Genomic DNA, 18,744 nt, shown 5'->3' on the forward strand with positions numbered 1-18,744 from the left:
ACACATAAGCTCATACTACCGAATCGATTTTAAAAAATCAGAAACTGTTCGAAAGATATTAATTGGGAATGATACTGATTAGTTTTAGGTGAAAATCTATCGAGCCGTTTTCTTGTAATAAACTGTTGAAAAAAAAATTTAAGCCGATTTTTACGGAACTTTTTTTTAGCGATATGTATTATAGTCTTATAGAAATTACTGAAATATTACGGCCTTATGACAAGTAGTTTAATTTTAAAAATTCATCAAATTTTGAGAAAATGAATAGTTTTTTTGACATTTCTTAAAATTTAAATTAGACGATATACTTGGTATAACGATAGATTACTTGGTCTTCTTAATGAACATACTAAACTATTGAAGTCATACGGAAGTTGATTCAATTATCAAAATTGCTGATTTTCGAAAATTTGCTTTTAGAAAATAATCCGAGTTAACGTGTTCGTTCATTTTTAGTTATGTGTAATAAATCCGCTCGGAATACTTAGTCACTCCCAAATTAATTTATTTTTTATTGATTAAGATGTTTTTTTATACATATTGGGAAGTTCATGTAACTTGTCTCAAGGCAAAATACCAATACCAACTAGTTATATCTATAATTGTAAGCAATATTTTATTTTGGGGCATTCAAAATTTCTTTTAGAAATTTATTTTGGCATCAGTTAAGATTATGTTGACCGCATAAAAACAAAACCAGTAACTTCCGGTTCATAATTTGTTTGAATTTCTATATATTAAGTTTTACAAATATTTATATAAGACTTTTATCAACGCCATAAATAAATTATACCCTAAACCCATTAGTATTAAGCAACCCTGCATTCTGTTCCGAATCTCCACCCTCTTATATTGGTACAATTTTTACTCATTTTCACCACCGACTTATTTTTTTCAGGGCGAGGGTTAAAAATAGACACGAGTCGAACAAATTTGCATTGTAAATTCGCCGTGTTGTTTTTTCTTTCCTCTTTCTTACTTTGTCTGAGAGGGGTAGGTTTGTGACCTATTAACATCTGCTGGGGTAGTTTTTCGAGGAATAAGAAATGCACACAGACTCCTTTGATCTTTCATGAATATATTTTTTTGAGAAGTGAATTTATTATTTTTGTATGCAAGTGCGTTAATGCGACTTTTATGATTTTTTACTAGTAAGCGACATATGCGGTGAGATTTTAAAATTAGAGGAGACTAGGGATAAATGGCTAAATGGATAAATTTAATATTGGAGCATATAATATTTAGAACATTATTACTTTTATTACTTGCCCGAAGGGGAGGTTTATGTTTTTGCCAGAAAATTCGACTTGCTAATTTGCGTTTTTGATGTTTCAAATCATTCTGAATCGTTTGAGACAAATGCGAGCTTATTTTTGACCTTTCATCGATTACAAACAGATTTTGTCTTTAAAAGCAAAATTTGAAAAATATATGCATATACAGTAAATAAAAAAAAAATGATGTTTCAAGCAAGCAGAAGAGATACAGAGGCAAGGCGCAATAACCATTATGGTATCTAAAACAATTGATAGCAGAAGAATATGCATTTTGGGCTGTTGAATTTTTCAAAGAGTACTTTAAAAAAAAGGTTAAATGATCCTATAAGTAAAATGTTAATTATAAAAAATATTCCAATGACAAAAATAGTGTTTCCAGAAATTTCTGGAATGTTTGAAATTTCTGGAAGGTAAATTTAAAAGAAATAAATGGAATTTAAAAATAGTAAAAATGTATAAATACGTTTATAATGCAAGTTCTAAAAATTTATTTTATAAATTAATCAAGATAATAATTATTATCGTTCATAATTATTTTATAAAATAAATCCAATTAATAATAATTATTATCGTTCATAATTCAAGAATGTACTATTTATTGTTTTTTCAAAATTGACTTTGAAATCTTTTGAAATTTAATATAAATATAATTATATTTTTAACTTCCCGTAGGGCAAGTTATAGTAATCGCAAAAAAATCGAAAATGAAAATTTTTATATATCTTTACGTTTCAAAGGTCTCTGAATATTTTGGCATACCTTAGAAAAAATGGATGTGTGTATGTGCGTGTATGTGTGTGTTTGGATACAAATTTCCGTCGACGAATTCGGGAACGATTTTAATAATTCAAAAAACATTTTACTTGTATTGACAAGATGAAGAACTGATCGAATTTTCATGGGGGCAGGTCAGCTGTTTCGGAGATCTAACGAAGAAAGTAAAAAAATGCCATTTGGCGGTCAAAAATGATCATTAGACATATGCACATCAAATTATCAGATATTTTATAGAGATTTTAACAATAAGTATAAATTTTGTTTACATTCGTATAGGTTCCGTACCAATGTTTATCCGTTAGACAGCGACGGGACGCTTACGCGCTTTCTATTTTGTCTCCATGCAGTTAAAGTAGTACGATTGCTTCGAAAAAAAGTTCACATCTTCCAAAATATGTCAAAACAAAGAAAACATTTTTTTTTCAAAGAAAATATTTTTTTTCAAAAAAAGTAATTTTTTTGTCCAATTTATAATTTCTCAAAAATGTAATTTTTTCAAAGCAATTTTTTTTCAAAAATGTTCGTTTTAAAAAAAAAATAATTTTTGGTACGGGAAGTTCTAGCAATTTGCCTTAAGGCACGATGCCATGCGCCCCACTAGTTATCACATTTATTTCGAAATCGAGAAATTTGCCTTTAGGCACAATGGAGAATACATTGCTGGTTTTTTATATTTTTTTTCGCAAATATTAACAAAATTAGCTATTATTTATCGTAATTAATGACTCGAATCATTTTATGTTACTGCTGACTCAAACAATAAGATTAAACAGTCTAATAAGTGCTTACAATTTTTCAATTGTTTTTGATGAAGATGTTTTAATTACAAACACATCCAAATTATATACATACACACACACACATATATATATATATATATATATATATATATCATTTATACCCCGGTCTTCTCTATACTCGTAATTTCAATATTATGATTGGATTATGTAAAAGTGTGTACACGAGTCTAAAAAGGAATCTAAATGCGACGCGGTGTAAAATTATAAAGGGATATGAATAACAAGTTTTTTTAATGCAACTGACATCGAAACAACTCTTAGCAAACAATTATTGATGTAAAATCACTTACATTAAAGAAAAAAATTTCTCTTTGCATAATTTTATATTAAAGAAAAAGTTGTTTCAAATGCTTTGAAAATATTAAACAACATTTTGCAAATTCAACATTTGTTAAATACTATCATTATATATATCATACATATCGCTATATCATTATACAAATTAAAATTAATATAAAGTTATATTATGACTGAAATCAATGCCTCTAATTAAAAATGTTCCTAAAATATATACGGATTTTCAGAAAATGCACGCCAAGACATATTAGATTTTTTAGAACTTATATATTACTTTATTGTTCTGGAAAATGTTCTAATACCGTTCTTGAATTATTATTATTACGATTTGCAAATTTTGATTTCTCGACGTTTCAAGTCATTCTGAACCGATTGAAACCAAATTTGGAAAAAGTATGTGTGAGCCGATTTTTGACTTTCGTCGACGTTTCCTCAAAAACGGCCGGACCGATTTAACAAAACTAAAAACCATTTGATATAACTTGACTGATAAACTAGCGTTTATCAGTTTTGTGACGATCGGTCGAACCGTTTCTTTGTAATTAGCAGCAAAGTGTAAAATTTTTCCTCCACGTTTTTGCCCGAAATCCTGAATCGATCTTAAAAATTTAAAAACTGTTTGAAATATATTGGTTGGGAATTGCGTTGATTAGTTGGCTTTGGGGAAAATTCTTTGTAAATAAATGTCGAAAAAATTGACGATAGATCTTATAGTTTGAAATAACATACTTAAGTATTATAGGCCTATGATAAATGGTTAAATCATAAAAATTCACCAAAGTTTGGAATTGCCCTAAAGCAAAACTTACTAGTTAAATTTGATGCCCAGTTAGTATATTTTTAAAACGAACACGACGATTCTCAAAATATCTCAAAAGTTATATAGATAATAAGAAAAATATTTAACAAAGCATAGGCGAAAAATACTAAGGACCTTTATATACAGTCTGCCAAAAATTTCATTATAAAAAAAATATTTTAAAATTGTGTAAATCTATTATTTTCAAAAAAAAAAAAACTTGTAATTGAATGAAAGTTATTGCGTAGGGCTTCTATTAAATGCACAGTATTATTAAAATTTTGATAAAGAATGTGTATATTAAAATTTTGATAAAGAATGTGTATATTAAAATTTCGCTCTTATGCGATTTTAGGATTTTTATTTAAGGCAATTTATCACTTTCTTGTTATGATAATGTATTACAATTTGACTCTAATTAATTTGATTCGACATTTAGTTAGAAAATATTCTACTCAGACATTAATCATAACAAAACTTTATGATCATTTTTTACTGCCTGTTACATAATTCTCTATATGTAAATAATTACAGAATTTTTTTTGTCAGTTATCTGCTAATTTATTGGAATTCTATACTAAACAGAATAAATTTCGAATAGATTATAAATAGAATCGGGTTACAATATTGCAATATTAAGGCAATGAATTTTAAAATATTCCACAATGATGAATATTCAGTATTTAGAACTATAAATATACAGAATATATAGTATATATATATGTATAGATATATATATATATATATATATATATATATATATACATACATCAGTAAGTACGTAAGTTTCTTTGTTAATGAAGAATTAGCATATTTGAGTTATTTAGTTCATTCATAAGCAAATTATGGTGAGTAAAATGGCGCCAGCGTAAAACCACAAATAACAATTTAGTCATTTAAATGTTTCCGTGTTTATTAGTCTTAAGTTCTTCATATAGACAATAAAGAAGAAACACATTATCTAGGAAAAAGTTAAGAAAATGTACTTTATACATGAACTAATGAAAAGTTCTTAACAAAGACACTATTGAACTAATGAAAAGTAACTATGATTAGTACATGAACAAGTGCAAATTTTTTATTTGGAATATTTCACTTCTTAAGAGAAATTTTATTAACTTGTCTTTTTTATATTGTTAGATTACAAATTTTTATATGTGATATTTTTACGTCAATCGAAAAGTTTCCACAAATTGTTTAAATAATGCTAAAATGTAAAGTAGTTTTAATTAATAAGTGCATCCAAAAATATTCATAGCTTTTTTTTAAAAATGTTTCAATTTTTAAACTATTGTATCTTGCGGTCTTATATTTTGCAGATTTCCGAAGAAAAATTTTAGTTAAATATTTTTTTATTGACATTTGTTCGTAGATGAGATTTTTCCGTAAATTGATATGCTCTAGTATAAATAATATCATTCAGTTAACTATTATGTCTAAAACAAAGATCCGGAGATTTGCCTTAAAACACAAATCTAAGACATCAGAAATGTCTTATGTAGTGGTTTTAGATTAGTCTTATGATTCAACCATAAGATTGCGTCTAAAATGTTTATTTGCTAACAATACCGCTATTTCAATTCAAGTTTATTATGCATGCGGTAGATTAATGAATATATATTTTCAAAGTTTGGCTCTATGATAGCTTTTTGTGCAAGGTCGTTTAGCTCAGTTAGTAGTGGACTGAAGAAGTAACTTCGAATTAGTTTAGATATGGTTAGATTTATAGCTCTATTCTCATTTGCACATTGTATGGCAAGGTCTACTGATTTCGTTCAAAATATTATATAGTTTGATGTCACATGACAACATGAAGGTAACAGTTGTTCAAAATAATAGAAACTGAAGTATTGAACTTATAAATAAATTATGCCCGAAGTCAAACTAATATTTTGTTGGCACTTGTGCTATTTGCAGGTTAATTTTCAGCATCAAAAATTATAATAAACAATTGTATAAATACCAAAGGTATGGCTTTTTGATAGTTTCGTGACTACCATTGACATTGGGAGAAAACGCCAATAAAATATTTTGTCAAAATAAAATAGCTACACCTAGAATAGCAAATCTTCAACGTACTCTAATTTGAACTACATATGTTTTGTTGCCATAGAAGACTGGAACATAATATAGATATATTATCCAAAAATTAACTTTTTACTTCAGATGTAAGATTACAGCAAATTTGTACTCTTTAGTAAGTGGGCTACTTATACTTATGGATAGACTCTTAAATCTCATCTCTTTTATTTTATTCTTATTTCTGTATCGTGCGATCGCATCTAAATATCTCCTATGACGGCTTAAAATTTATATTATGATCAATAAATTAAACTAGTTAATTAAACATGGTATCGTGCCTTAAGGCAAATTGCTGGAACTTACCCCGTACCTGAATTAAATATTCGAGCAAAAAATTAATATTAAATAAATATAATCAATACATAATAATTATTTTAAATAATTTTTAAAGAGATAAAATATTTATTCGTTCGAATAATATACAGTGACGATCTTATCGCTCAAAACATATAAAAATATTTACATTAAGAAGAAATGTCAAATAAATCCACCTGAGGATATATTTCTTACGGTGAGATTAAAGCATTTAAAATATATACATTTTCAAACTGAATTGTAAATTTAAAATTTATATTTAAAGTATAAAACTTACTATATTCTTGAAAATTTTGAAAAAAAAAATCTAAAGATATTGAAATTTGTTTGAACTGTATAGGTGAACTTTAAAAATTAAAAATGTTGGTACAGAACCCAAAAAATTGTAACAAAATTAGTACTCTATAAAATATCTGATAATTTGATGTGCATAGGTTTAATGATTATTTTTGACCGCCGAATATATTTTTTTTTCCTTTTTCCTTTTTATTTATTAATATATAATAGTATCTCCGAAACCGCTAGACCTGACTTTCCAAAAATTTAACCAATTGTTTATATCGCCAATACAGGTAAAATCATTCAAATCGGTTGATCCATGCGCCCAAAATAGTGGACGAAAAATTGTATCCAAAACATACATACACATACACACACATACATTCATTTTTTCTAAGGTATGCCAAAATGTTCAAAAACCTTTGAAACGTAAAGATATGCAAAAATTTTCATTTACGATTTTTTTGCGATAACTATAACTTATCCTACGGGAATTTAGCTAGGGATAAATGGCATTTTGCCTTAAGGCATGTTGCATAACCTTCTTGACTCCTGTGAATGATAGATTCATAATTGATAATACAATTCCACAAATTATAAAAAGTTGTGTATATACGATTTGCGAGATATGTTTCCCGTGTACTTTTTAATGCTGAACACATTTATGGTCAAGATTGAGGATGCACAAGACAGAGAAAGTTTAAAAAAAATCGACAAAATCTCTGAAATCGGTTTCCCAGGTCATTTGAAGAGAGCAGCCAAAAAACTACAAAAATTATAAAACTTTATAATGCAGAGGAATTACTATTTCGGAGATTTTGTCTTTATTTTTTTATTTGTGTTTGCTGTTGGACCCTCAATTTTGACTTTAGATTCGTGTACAATGTTAAAAAGTATATTGGTAAACAGGTCGCACATACAGAACTCCGTAATTAAGGTCTATTTTACTGAAAACTAATCAGTGCAATTTCCAATTGATATATTTAAACCAAACTTATATGTAATTGTAAATAGTGCATGAACCTCGTAATAACCTTGTACTATCCTCTTATGTTCTAAAAGTGCGGTCGTCATTCCAAACTTTGCTGATATTTATTAATCGACCATTGTCCGCAGGTCTATAGCATTTTAAGATGTTCAAGAGTCTTATCTGCATGTTAAGTCTCAATAAAAATGCCGAAAAAATTTTTTGACATTTAATAACGAAGTTTATTAAAATTACCAATTTTTACCATTTTTCAACATTTTTCGAACAGTTTTTAAATTTAAAACGATTGTTGGCCTGAAAGTGGACGATAAATGCTCTACTTTTCTGCTCACTACAGAAAAACTGATCAAGGACTTCTTATTGAGTTACAAAGATTAAAAAAAATTGAAATCTCGTCGACCACACGATTAAGAATGATTTAAAATGTTGAGAAAACCTAGTAGGATTTTCTGGCGAAAACATAAACTTCTTATTCGAAAATTTAAAAAATCACAGTTTATCACTTATTTGCATTTGCGCGTAGTTAATTTTAAAGGGAATCATCGTTATGTACTCTGTCGTTACTGTTTACAAAACTGCAGCGAGATTTCTGTACAAATATTGAACACGTCTCGGTGTTTTATGTAAAATAAGCGACTTCTTAGCAATTCTTGGAAAGAAATACCTACTTTTTTTAAAACAGACCGGAATATAAAGGACAGGACAAGACAAGACGAGAACAAGTGCAAGTAAAGTTAAAACTTAAACGAAAAAGTACACCGCGCTTTTATTTGTGTTTGACTCCGGGGCCGCTAAGTCAACAATGGGAACGCCGTCGACGGTGGACCGATGATATCTCAATACAAGATGCTGCCATTATTTGAGATAAATAGAGATTAAGTATTAAGTTCAACGACCGATTTTGGGTTAAAAGATTCGAGGAGTAGCCAGAGGAAAAGTAAGACAATGGGGAGTTTGCTAATTTTAATTTACCTTAATTTTTTCAGCGAAGACTATATGATGATAGAAATTATACATTGAGATTTTAAATTTTACATACATATTGTGATCATGCTTCACGAAATTTTGCGTTATATGAGAGCAAGGATAACTAGTGGTGCATGGCATCGTGCCTTAAAGCAAATTGCTGGAACTTCCCGTACTGTGACGAAATGTTCGAGGAATATAAAATGCTTTCAAATAAATTTTTATAAATATTGTAACATTGTCTAATATTTATAAGAATTATAAAAACTGAATTGCAAAGTTGAAATTATTTGTTCAAAGTATATTAAAACAGGTTTAAAATTAAAATCTGAATTATTTTCGATGTACAAAAAAACAATTTTTTGAAAAAAAAATTTTTTTTGTAAAAAATAATTAGAAACAATTTTTTCTTCAAAAGTAATTATTTAGCTGAAACAAGCAAAAAGTTCTTTGAATAATTCAAATCGGACGCTTAGTTTTGCTCTGTATCTTCGAAATGGCTGGACTTGCCTTTGCTAAAAACTAATCACCTCTTCTCCCAATCATTACAAATTGAATGTTTCTTAGATCATTCAAATCGGATACTCCGTACTCTCAAAAACTCTATTTGTATCTTCTGCACTTTTTGCTTCGTATCTCCGCAATGGCTGGACATGCCTTTGCCAGAAACTATTCCTCACATCTTCCTATCAATAGGAGTCGAATGTTTTTTGAATCATTCAAATCGATTGATCCGTGCACCCGAAAACGTGGACGAAAAATTGTATTCACACACACACACATCCATCTTTTCTGAGGTATGCCAAAATGTTCAAAAACCTTCGAAACGTGAAGAAATGTAAAAATAGAATAAATGTAAAAATTTTGATTTTTGGACGAATACAATAACTTACCCCACGGGAAGCTAAAAAAGAACCAAATATGAATATTTAATATTTGATATTTTACTATAAATTGTCTATAAAACCTTAATTTAGTAAAGTAGCTTTTATCAATTTTCCTAAGTAAAAACTTGTTTTGCCAGAAAATCCGATTTGCTAAGTCTCTCGATGACGAATTACTTTGATTAGAGTTGCACGCCGATCATCCGAGCAGTTTCTTAGCAGATAATTGCAAAATTTTTTGATTTTACGAAAACTTTGCTAGACGTAGTGCTTATGGTCTTAAAAACAATTCTAAAATATTAGTGTTACTACTAAAGGTGGTTTAATTATATAAATTTGAAAATTAAAAAATTAATGAAAAAGAAAAAAAGCAACTTGCGCTTTTAGCACATAAAATGGTGTGTTTGTGCACAATAATTAATGCAATTACATATATCAAAAGTCTCTCTGAAATATATCAATAGGTAATTGCATTAATTAGTTTTTAGTGAATTCGTTAACTAAATTAACATTTGAAAATTTTATCTAAGAAGCAAAATCTGTATTCTTATTAATTGAGATCATTATTTACTTACCCTTTTTGAATTCCACTTACTAGTTTTTATCAGTATCATAATAATCACCATGTTTATTATTTTTACTATTATTATTTATTACTATCATTGTTTTTTTGTCTATTTTTGTCTAGTTTTTCATTTGCCTCAGTTTCATTACTTTCCAATATCTTACGCATTCCGATACCTTCTGATGTATGATATTTTCTTTTATTTGAATTATAGTAGATCAAAAACATATCTTTTTTATTATATATGCTTCACTCCAAGTGCGATATCTAATTCTGATTCTCGATTTATATTGACGATTTCTATTTTGTTCAAAATAAAAAATTATATTCATTATACTTTTTGAAATTAGGTTTTCAATAATTTTAGTTTTTCAAACTTTTCAACTTTTTCAGAAACATGGCTAAAGCCATCTGTAAACGAGAAGAATAGATGCTTAAATCAATGAAATATAATTTAAAAAAATGATATTAAAATATTCGAGTAAAACAAATTTTCCAAAAATAATTTTAAATTATTTTCATATTCTAATGTACATTTATTCACATTCAAGTACCATTTTTAAGCAGTAGGCATAATGACCTACACCATTAGTTTTACATTTATATTTTTACCATTATAAGGGCATGAGAAGCTCCTGTTTAAATTCATATTATTAAATAGCATTAATCTTAAAACGTTTAAATTCTACTAAATCATAACCTTAGGCTATTAGAGAGCAATATGTTTGGAATAGAGACCTTTATCGTCATGAATGTCTCATTAAATCCTACATTCCGCAATCCTTCCGCACGACACATGCTCTTTACGTGTTCCGGGTTCACCGGATTGACACATGTAGCCAACTAAGCCAAGTTTCGGTTGTCGTAATAGCCTTTCAGGTAGATATATGTATGTGTATATATATATATATATATATATATATATATATACTAGCTGTACCCGTTCACGCTTTGCCGTGATTTAGTTTGAATTAAAAAGTTGAACAAAAATGTGTATTTGTTACATTTAGTTTAACGTTACTACTATTTGTTCAACAATTTACATATTCAACAATATGTCTACAAACTTATATATAAACTTGTTAAATAATCTACCATTTTACCGACTTACCAATTTACCTGCCAACCTATTTACCTAACCACCAGCTAACCAACAAATTAATTTTTCACCAATTTACTTATGTACCAATTCACCTGTCTATCAATTTACCTGCCTACCAATTTACCTATTGACCTGTTTATCAATACATCATTTTACTTGTCAACCAATTTACCTGCTTTCCAATTTACCTGTCATCCCGTTCGAAATATCTACCAATTAACCTGTCACCCCATTCTAAATGTATACCAATTAACCTGTTCAATAATTTACCTATTGAACAATTAATCTATTTAACCATTTGTCTACTGATTTAACTATCAACCTGTTTCTCAATCTACCATTTTACCGGCCTACAAATTTACCTGTCATCCCGTTCTACATGTCTGTCAATTAACCTGTGATCATGTTTAGTTGTCTACATATTCGTCTATCTACTAGTTCTTCTCTCTACCATTTTAAATATCCTCCAATTCACCTGTCTACCAGTTTACCTTTATAAATTCTCTAATTCACCTTATTTATTTACGCATTATAAAAAAAATTAAAGCTCAAATTGATTCTATGTTTTAGTTAGAAAACGTTTGTATGTGAAAAAGAAAAGAGATGTTTTAAGGTTTTCCCGGCAATTATTCGTTTTTTCTCGTTGTTAGAACCATCTTTGGACTTCAACGAACACTTTAAAAAAATAATTGGCCAAATTGGTCCAGGCGTTGTTGAGTTATGCGCTTACCAACACATTTTGCGATTCATTTTTATATATAAGATATATATATATATATATATATATATATATATATATATATATATAATACATACATACATACATACATACACACGACCCGATTCAATTAAAATTGATTTGATATTAAACAACTATTCTATTTATCGAGACAGAATTTTTAGATAATTTTTTTTTTCGTAGGACTATGACGTATAAGGATGATAACATACTAAGTTTCTTCAAAACCGTCAGAAACAAATTTCATGCAAATAATTTCGAACAAACGGTCCGGCCGATTATTACATCGAAACTAATCAGTACGATTCCAAACTAATATCATTCGAACGTTTTTTGAAATTAGTTTAGATTGGTTCAAACGTGTACTAAATATTTTGCACTTTTCTGCTTATTCCCCTTATCTCTGTAATGGCTGAACCTGTCTTTGCCAAAAACTAATCACCACGTTTTTTCATCATTACGAATTGAATGTTTTTTTGAATCATTCAAATCGAATACTCAGTTTTTTCAAATCTCCGAAACGGCTGGACCGACCTTACTTAAAATCGGTTGATATTCACACATACATACATAAACACATACTTCTTTCAAATTTGGTCTTATTCGATTCAGAATGGCTTCGGCAAGTTAAAAATATTAGAAGTTCTTCATTCGTATTATGATATGATTCACGAAAAAAAAAATTGAATATTTATATTATAATTTAATTCAAGAAAGTTAAATATAAAGCGGTGTGCATCTTATAAATACAGTTTAGTTTGGTTCAAACGTGTACTAAATATTTTGCACTTTTTTGCTATTTTGACAACTTTGATTATTGTTTTTATGATCTCAATCGATTATAGTCTTAAAGATCATACTAAATTATTAAGAACCTATGACAAATCAATCAATTTTAAAAATGTATCAAAGTTTGAAAAAACAAGCACTGGTTTTGTACGTGAGTTAGATTTTGACCTTTTGATTTTTCAAAAACGGCTTTGAAAATTTCAAAAATTTTCAAAGCATTTGGTGTAATTCGATAAGCTCTCACGTTGGTTACATTTTTAACACGATCAACCAAGGCATTTCTTTAGAATAGCAGTTAAATACAATTTTTTTCGTCCACGTTTTCATCTAAAACTCTCATATTAATCGATTTTGAAAATTCGAATACTATTCGAAAGGTTTCATTCGGAAATTGAAAAATATTAGTCGTGTCGATTGTTCATAATTTATAGTTAAGAATTTTCCGACGATTTTAATGAAACTTTGTATGGCAATCGAGTTCCTGATCTTAAAGAACATACTAAAATATTAGAGGACTACAAGTGATTTAATAATATTAATTACTTAATTTCTAGAAATTAATAATAATTAATATTTAAATCGGTCGCGGAAAATAACGATAATGTGTAAATCGAAAATAACATATTTGTGAAATTCGTACAAAATGCAGTAATTTGCAATAGTTCCTCACATTATAATGTTCCACAGCAACTAGGTATGCTTATAAATCAAGTAATCCCGTAGAGCAAGTTATAATATAGGTACGCAAGAAAATCAAAAATCAAAATTATTATATATCTTTACTTTTTAGAGGTTTCTGAACATTTTGGCACACCTAAGAAAAAAATGTGTGTTTGTGTTTGTGTATGTGTGTACGTGTCCGATTTGAATGATTCCGAGATTGTGTCCGAGTAAAAAATTCCATTTTTTTTTAATTTCTATTTATTGAATTACAATATGTCTTTACAAAAAGGAAGACATTCAGTAATTTCGATGATATATGAAATATTAAACCTTAGAAGGTTACCCAGTAGTAAGCCTTTTCAATTAAAAATTCCATTTGGCGGTCAAAAATGATCATTAGACATATGCACATTATTTTATCAGATTTAATAAATTCAAATTTTGTGTACATTTTCATGGATTACGTTACACGTTAGACTACGGCGCGGCGTTTACGCGCTTCGATATTTCGATTCTAAAATATGCAAGCAGCGCGATTGCTTAAAAAAAAGTTCAAAATTTTCGAAAGAATTTCAAAAGATCTCAAAATATAAAAAAAAATGATACAGAAGTTCCAGCAATTTGCCGTAAGGCACGATGACATTCACCACTAAGTTATTAAGTCGATTATTGACACATGTTGGTAAATTCATGCAACTTTCCTTATAACAAAATGCTTTTGGCATCTAGTTAGTCATTGCGCTCCAAGAAATATGTGTGTTAGAAAATCAAATTTTATTATTTGAATTACAATGAAATTAGCATTTCAAAAGTCGCACGGTTGAAATAGATTTGTCTATTAGAGAATAGCACGGGCCATCAATTAGGAAACAAAACTTTTATCATTTATTTTCTTAAAATACTTTCGAAGGTGTCACACATCTTGGCTAAATTTTTGCGCAGTCTCAACCATTCGTGATTTCATATCGATTTATATTGGCAACGTGCTGCCACTTTGGCACCGTGCCTCCTCTATCCTCTACCCATTCAATTCTATTCCAAACCTATCATTTCGTGCGTTATCCTCCTGATGATGATACATTTCTCGTCTTTCGACATTCGTCCGGGTGTTTCACGTTTGATTTCAATGTAGAGTAGTAAGGAAGGACGGTAGCTGATGCTCCTATGTACAATGCAATGGCATCGGGGCGTCATATGCCTCGAATTACCCATTATGTGTTACGTGCCTCAAATATTACCCGGCTGTTTAACTTTAAACTCTCGATATATAGAAGGTTGAAGATTCCCAAAGCTCTGAATGTTGGATTGAAATCTTAGTATGTATTGACGGTGGAAATCTTGATGCGGATGTGAGGACTGTATTAGATTGGATAAACGAAAATGAAATTGTTGTAGATATTTATTAAGATGGATAGTACTACACAACTTTTTGCTGTCATTCATATAGCATTGTATGTATATGCATGTACAGCCAATTAATTGAAGACAAAACTAGTCACAAGTAAACAAGGCAAATTGCTGGAACTTTCCGTACCGCAATTGAAAATCTTGGTACGGAACCCAAAAAAATTTACACAAAATGTATACACAATATTAAAATTTCTATAAAATATCTGATAATTTGATGCACATATGTCCAATGTTCATTTTTGACCGCCACATGGCAATTTTTTAACTTATTTTTATTGAGAGTCAGCAACCTCTGAACCTGCCTGCCTCTCCAAAAATTTGAACAGTTTTTCGTTCAGTCATTGTAAGTAAAATGTTGTTTGAATTATTCAAATCGGTTGATCGATGTTCCCGAAATCGTCGACGAAAATTTGTATCCGCACACACACACAAATACACACACACACACATACACACACTCCATTCATTCATTTTTTCTAAGGTATGCCAAATGTTCAGAAACCTTTAAAACGTAAAGATATATAAAAATTTTCATTTTCGATTTTTTTCGATTACTATAACTTGCCTACGGGAAGTTAATAATTTACGTTAATAATTTAATTTAGTAATTCTACGGGAAGTTAATTGAAAGTAGAATTTGTATATGACATAAACAAAAACTAGTGAAGACAAATTGTTGGAAGTTTCCGTACCGTAATGAAATATCTCAGGAATTTTAAATGTTATCAAACAGATTCAATTTTATAAATACTGAAACTTTTATTATTCGTCTTTTATAGAAAAAATAGGAAAGCTTATAAATTAGATGACGACGATTCTATATGTTTACATGAAACCTATATAAACAAAACTTAATCAAGAGTTAGAATTAAAGCTAAATTTATTTTAGTATATAAGTGAGCTTTAGTATTTCAGCTAGAATTGAAATTATATTCCAAATCATTTTCGACATTTAAAAAAAACTTGGAAAATTTGAAATTTGAAATAAAAATTATTTTTTGTCTTCCCCAAAACTAATTGTTCTTCACAAGCACAATGTTTTTTTGAATCATTCGAATCGGATGCTTTGTTCTCTCAAAAACTGCAATATTTCACACATTTAGCTCCTTATCTCTGAAATGGCTGGACCTGTCTTTGCCAATAACTAATCACCACGTCCTTTCATCGTTACGAATTGAATGCTTTTTGAATCATTCAAATCGGTTACTCTGTTCTTTCAAAAACTTAATTTCCATTTTCTGTATCGTATATCTGAAACGGCTGGACCGACTTCAAAATCGATTGATATTCACACATACATACACACACTTTTTTCAAATTTGGTCTCACTCGTTTCCGAATGGCTTCGGCAAGTTAAAAATATTAGAAGTTCTTCATTCGTATTATCATATGTTCCACAAAAAAAACATTTGTAATATTTATATTATAATTTAATTCAAAGAAGTTAAATATAAAGCGGTGTGCATCTTATAAATGCATGTAGGCGCCAGTCGATAATTATTCATTTTCATTATTTATGGTTTCGATACCAATTTTATTGATAATAATATGTGAATTAGTCGACCACATCCGCTTTTTAGCAAAATATCTATCATACGAATGCTGATATGTATTTTTATTCCAACATGATCCGAAATAGTAATAATAAATAAGCTTCGAATCGATAAACGTTAAATTATTCTCTGAAATCCAATTTAAAAAAAAAGATATTCCGGTCGCGGCAAACCACGGTTTATTTATGTATAACTCCAAATAAAACAACTAAAAAATAAAACATATTACATAAATTATAAATTAAGTAGTGCGAAAAAGTCTAAAAATAAACTATAACAAAAAGAACTAGTGGGGTGGATGGCATCGTGCCTTAAGGCAAATTGCTTGAACTTCCCTCACCGTAATTAAAAATCTTGACACGGAACCCAAAAAAAATATACAAAATGTGTACACATTATTAAAATCGCTATAAAATATCTGATACAAAGACAATACAAATATTTGTTTCGTCATTTTTCTGGTTAAAGAGCTACTTTCGACAAAACACTAAATTTATTTTACGTTCAGTAAAAATTAAGGTCATAATATAAGGTTAGAGTCATTTTACTCTTAGTTTGAGAACATCTGCGATCCTCGTGCTTTTCACCGCGACCGAGTCAGGTGCTTTATAGTAGTCAACTCGCGTCGCCTCTCTTGCCGATCTACGGAAAGGGGAATATTTTATTATTAAAACTTATATTTAATGTCCATGTTTATTTGTCTATTTTACATTTTTCACATTTCACAGCCGATCATACAACGTTTCACTTTATTGCTTTTGTTTTAGCATGATACTTGCGCCATTCGATTTTTATGGGCGGCAGTTTTGCGTTTAAACTTTGCAACATATGTATGTTATGCAAGGGAATATTTAAAATAGCGCGGCGCGTATATGGGAGATATATATTTGTTGGAAAATGCAGATATAATATGATTATTAAAGTTGTTAACAAGGTATGTGGATGAAAATGTTCGCTGTTGGTATTTACTTTCATATGGAAAGAAGATGGAATTCAACAGTATCGCTCTTTTTAAATATTATTTTTTATATATTATTACAGTTTTTTAACCTTTCCCACTCGGATGCCGCCGATCCGGCAGCAAAATTCATATAAATCTTAGAATTAGCGATTGGAAAGTATTCAACTGCTAAAGTATCATGCTTTTCTAATTTTTATCATATAATAATCAAACAAATTTATGGAACTCTATAAGCTGTAAGTCGCAATTGTTGCAAAAACCAGAAACTAATTAGTACAAAAAAAGGTGATAGGTCATAAATTCACTGTAATTTTTCATAAAATTGAATTTTTATTTTATACTCTATTGTAACCCATGATGAAGTATAAGATAGTATATTTCTTTATATGTCGTCTATATGCATATTAGGTGAAGTTAAAGTAAACTAGTGGTGCATGGCATTGTGCTTCAAAGCAAATTGCCCGAACCCGTGCAGAAATTAAATATACGAGGAATAAAAATAATTAATAATTAAGAACAATTGTATATTTTCAAATAACTTTTAGAAAAACTGTAAACTTTATCAATCGTATTCTATAGAATTAATATCATATATAGTTTTTCATATAACTTCCCGTAGGGTCTGACCAATTATGGTGAGGATCACTATGATTAATTTGATATAAGCGGACTGTAAATTATAAATATTCCATCACCATAGGATACGTGAATAAAACCGCTATTTAGTTTATGATATATATATATTGAACTTCACTCTACAACCTTCTTCTCTCATTACATTTGCTAGTCTTTTCTATTATTATAAGTTGCATGTATTTATACTCATACCATTGTACAGTGTACACCCTACCCCGAAGGGGCCCGGGTTAAATAGAAAAAGCCCTGGTCAAATCTTGACCAGGTAGTAATCGCAAAAAAATCGAAGATGAAAATTTTTGCATATCTTTACGTTTTAGAGGTTTTTGAACATTTTGGCATACCTTATTGTTAGAGAAAACTGATGTAGGTGTGTGTGAATGTATATATGTGTGGATACAATTTTTTATCTACGTTTTCGTGAGTAGCGCTTAACCGATTTGAATGATTGAAAAAGCATTCTATTCCTACGTATGGGGATAAGTGCTGATTAGTTTTTGGCAAAGGTCGGTTCAGCCGTTTCTAAGATACGAAGCATAGAGTGCAGAAAATGTGAATTAAGTTTTTGAGAAAACAGGGCATTCGATATGAATGTATCAAAAAACATTCGATTTCTAATGCTGAGAAGACGTGGTGATTAGTTTTTGGCAAAGACAGGACAAGCCGTTTCAGAGATAAGGTGCTAACAGTTTAAAAAATGCCAGTTTTTGAGAGAATAAAGCATCCGATTTGAATCATTCAAAGAACATTTTGCTTGTGAAGAAATGATAAGTTTTTGGAGAAAGCAAAAAAGTTTTTTTTATTTGATTTCATAATTTCAAACAAAAATCTTAATTTCAAAAAAATGTTTTTTTAAATATCG

The sequence above is a fragment of the Ctenocephalides felis genome, unplaced genomic scaffold, assembly GCF_003426905.1.
Source record: "Ctenocephalides felis isolate EL2017-DRISC unplaced genomic scaffold, ASM342690v1 CF-g0.4_SCAFFOLD_00845, whole genome shotgun sequence".
NCBI lineage: Eukaryota > Metazoa > Arthropoda > Insecta > Siphonaptera > Pulicidae > Ctenocephalides > Ctenocephalides felis.